The sequence below is a fragment of the Orcinus orca genome, chromosome 4, assembly GCF_937001465.1.
Source record: "Orcinus orca chromosome 4, mOrcOrc1.1, whole genome shotgun sequence".
NCBI classification, from domain to species: Eukaryota; Metazoa; Chordata; class Mammalia; order Artiodactyla; family Delphinidae; genus Orcinus; species Orcinus orca.
Window position 1 is genome coordinate 16422481 of NC_064562.1, and position 4680 is coordinate 16427160.

General features: G+C 34.2%; 1 pseudogene; it reads left to right on the forward strand.

The window, feature by feature from the left end:
- Positions 1–568: 568 nt before the first annotated feature.
- Positions 569–1424, forward strand: LOC101290152 (transmembrane protein 135-like; annotated as a pseudogene).
- Positions 1425–4680: the final 3256 nt, after the last annotated feature.

Sequence of the window (4680 nt, forward strand, 5' to 3'; positions counted from 1 at the left end):
AATGCTAATGGAAAATCACTTATACTAGGAAAAGAGAACAAATAAACAGATAAAATAGAGTCCTATTTCTCTAACAGTACTGCTGAGTCATTCTCAGTTAAAATTATGTCCAATTATGAGTAACAGGAAATCTCAAATTATAGCTGCTTACTCAAGATAGAAATTTGTAGATAGAAATTTGTTTCACTCTCAAAAAAATATTGGCAGACTATGATGAATATGGTGACTCTGGTCTCCTTAGGGACCCAAGCTCCTTCTGTGCTCTACCATCTTTAACATGTGGCTTTTACCTTGCTGTGCAAGATATCTGTTCTAGTTCTAGATATTGCGTCCACATTCCAGCCTTCACAGAAGTTTTGTTACCATTTTCCTTACATTTCCCTGGTCACACCTAACTGCAAAAAAAGCTGGAAAATATTATAGTTTTGGCAACCCATGTGCCCAGCTTAAGTTCATGGGGTCTATTACGAGAAGAAAGTGAGAACAGATATTGGGAGACAACTGGTAGCCTCTACCACTAGTCTACCCTTTAGCAAAATGTTCCTGCGTGGGTGCAAGGACTGTTTGAAAGGATTTACATTCTCTACACTTAGGTTCATTGTTGGGAAGGAAGAAATTCCCACACATTCTTATTCACCAGAGGCGGCATATGCAAAAGTGGAACAAAAGACTGAGAAACATGAGGAAAAACCAAGAGGAATGAATATAATTGCTCTAGTCAGGAAGCTTGTGGTTTCAGTATGTAAGCATGGACCAAGGCATTGATGTTGCAAACACTATGAGGATAATTGCATCTCTTGTTGCATTAAAGTTTTCATCAGAATGTTTAGCATGGGATACTTGATCCAGTGCTGCCTCTGGATTCCCTCTGCATTTAGGCATCTGTTTACACAGCCATTCCGGCTACTTTCTCTCTTCTACAATAAAGAAAACTTCCAGCTCAGAGCTTCTCTGGGCTCTTTTGTTAGTATATACAAGGATACTAGTTGCTTCTTGCGCTGGGTCAGAAATCTGGATGATGAACTGCATGCCATTATAGCTGGATTTTTGGTGGGAATATCAATGATGTTTTATAAAAGCACAATTTCCATGTATTTAGCTTCCAAATTGGTAGAGACAATGTATTTCAAAGGCATTGAAGCAGGAAAGGTTCCCTATTTTCCCCATGCAGACACTATCATCTATTCCATCTCTACAGCAATTTGCTTCCAGGCAGCTGTCATGGAAGTTCATACCTTGAGACAATCTTACTGAAGTTCCTTTTAAGGCTCACCAAGGGCAGATTTGCCGTCATGAACCGAAAAGTCCTTGATGTTTTTGGTACTGGTGCATCTAAACACTTTCAGGACTTCATCCCTAGGTTAGATCCAGGATACACAACTGTAACACCAGAACTGCCCATCGAGTTTCCTTGAAGATGACTGTAACTTGTTAATGTGACTTAATGTTTCATTATTTTTTCCTACACAGTTAATTATGTTGAACACAAATAAGGGGGCCTGAGCTTGAACGTCAGTGTTATTTCAGTGAGAGATGCTCTTTTTGTTGTATGTTTTTCTTACCAATCAGAAATACAGCAGCTTTTTAGGTAAGTGTTGCTTAATAATTAAGCTCGCTCTATAGCCAGAATCTCATTCTGGATCACTGTAATGGTTGACATTATGATATATTATAGATTAAATTATGTCCACAAGCAATCTTAAATACTTTATGCAGAAATGTAGTAACAAATAAGAGTATACTCAAAATTACTCTAAAAGATGTTTTACTTCATTCCAATATAATTCTTGGTTAAAACTAAGAATATTTCTACATTTTAGGATACAAAGGATCACAGATACATGGATTTGGTCTGTATTATTATTATTTTTTTTAACTTCTGAATTGGTAACTCTACTAGTGAAATGTTATAGGTATGGAGTAACTCTTCACAGACAATGCTGCTTTATTTAGTATAGAGCAAATTAATTGGAGAAAGTGGCCATTCTTACTTCAGGGATGCAAAGACGGGTCATACTGTTTGGATAAATGCTGTAGTATCCGTGCTCTTTTTCCACTGATACCTTCATCTCTCTCCATGATCAACTGGGTTCTTTGGCAGCCCAGTGAACCTATGTATTAGTGGCAGGTTAAGAACAAATGCAAATTGACATATCTGTTAAAGTTGAAACGTATGTTTTAATCTTTTACAGAAGCATTACACTTGAATATTCAAATGAAGTTACTTTTAAACCCCCTGTAGGTTTATTATGTTTGTTTTCATTTACAAGGACTGAATTCTTCATAGCTAAGTTTGTATGCTGTTGTCGATTTAGAAGGGATCAAATTCTATGGAACAAAAGTAGTTTGGGCAAGTTAGGCAGTTTGTTCCTCAGCTGTTTCGCCTATAGGGATGTTTGACAACTAAAAACATTCTAAAAATCCAGTGGTTGTTTAAAAGTCCATTTTATGACTAATTGGATGCAGGTTCTCTAGCTTCTTTTCACAAAATCATTGTCATCACTTTTACTCCTGTTAGAGCAAAGAAGTGACAAAATGTAGTCACTGCTGATTATGAGTTAGTTCAGGACAGCTTTGATTGAAATATGATCACTCTTTAGAGTTTTTCAGGGACAAGTTATTCTTTTCTAAGTAATGCAAGGCTTAAGTTGTTGTGATATGTTACATTACAATTAATGTAACATATAGGGATAATGGTATTTTTTTAAATATAATTTTGTTGCTGAAAAGTTTTAGGCTGCTGTAAATTAATTATGCAGTAGAACTTGTGTAGCAATAAGAATTATAACCCAGACTTTTTAAATGCTTAATCCTCTGTATTCAATTTCACCATGTATACTTCGGTTTACATGTAATTCTAACCTTGGTTGTTATGGCAGATTGAAACCAAACAAAAAAGACAGTATCAGAGAGAGCCAGTTTAATTAGGCCAAAATTTTGCATTGTGATTACCTTTTTAGGATTGACTTGTCTATTAGGCAATACAGTTAAAGGATCCTTTTGGCTTCAGACTTCCAAATTGATTAATAAATTCAGTTTTAAGTTTTTATTCACTGGAATCAAAATGATTAGTACTGTTTGCTTTTAAAAATGAAGTATTATAGCAGTGAAGAAAGCACTGCTACTTGCATCTCATTTTCTCTATTCAGAAATTATGTTTATAATATTTTTCCTGTCAGTTAAACAGAAAACTTTTTAATCCATAAGTTATTGTTTTCATTCAGATTAAAAGACTATGAAATTGGAAGACAGATTCTACTGAGATATGATGAGGTTGTTTAGTGAAATTTTACTGGTCAAAAGGTACATTCCTATGATTTATTTTTTTTTTAATAGAAGCTATAGTCATCTTTTATTTTACAGAAAATATGAAATGAAATAGCCATCACGAAGCAGTCATATAATGAATGTATAGCTGGAATGAGCAGTTAACTAGTTTGCAGTGGTGAATAGAGAAGGATAATTTGATTTCATTGGTACAGACTGCAAAGTATTGAGCAAACACAAAGAAACTGTATTCCTGAAGACAATCAAAATGAATGTGTTTCTACCTCTAATTAACCAGATATGGATTGGCAACTTGCATTATAAATAAAGTCAAATAGATGTGTCCATTCCAAAAAAAAAAAAGTGTACCTGTGTGTGGAATGCACTGACCTCACATTCTAAGTTATCTTCTGAATATAGTTAACCATGGACCAAAAGACAAAACATCTCTCCCAGCACAAATATAGAACTGTGGAGTAGGATCAGGATAACCTCAATAAAAACTTCCATTGAGAAAAGGAAAGAATGTGAACTATCTAGCAATTACTAGTTCATTAGTAATTTTATGCACTTATTCAAGGTGATTTTCTATTAGTGGATTTTCAAAGTCAGTGCTTCTCAATTATTATACTTTATACTGAGGAGAGCAAAGCTTTCTAAAATGTAGGATATGTCTATCAATATTTGCTGCTTTAGAGATTAAAACTGACAATTTTCAAAATACTTATTGATTTGTTGATTTAAAATAATAACAAACCTGATGTCAACATAATTTTACGAAAAATAACTATATTTTCCAAAACAGAAAATTAGTGAGAAGAGTGACATCATTTAAATATTTTGAGTCTTTTTAATGTCTGACAATATAAGACAGCTGATTTCTGACATCTGCTTCAGCATTCAATGTATTGTAATGTTGGTGAAGTGGATGAAAGTTTGACTTCACCCAGATAGAAACTTAGAAAAGGGGAATATTTTAGTAACTTTTACAGAAAATTGTAGGTGTTCCTTTTTGATGCTACACCAAAACTTGACAAGTGGAAGTTTCTTTTTTTTTTTAAGATTTTTTTTTTTTGATGTGGACCATTTTTTTAAAAGTCTTTATTGAATTTGTTACAACACTGCTTCTGTTTTATGTTTTGGTTGTTTGGCCTCAAGGCATGTGGGATCTCAGCTCCCAGACTAGGGATCGAACCCACACCCCTTGCATTGGAAGGCAAAGTCCCAACTTCTGGACCGCCAGGGAAGTCCCAACAAGTGGAAGTTTCTTAAAGATTAGTTGCAATGTAGAATCTGAAACCAAATTAATTATTCATACTGTAACATTAAAATTTGTGTTTTACCTTTAGAATGACCCTTTTACTCATGCATGGATCATTTTGAAAATATTGGTTCCCTGAGTTATTAAGTTTT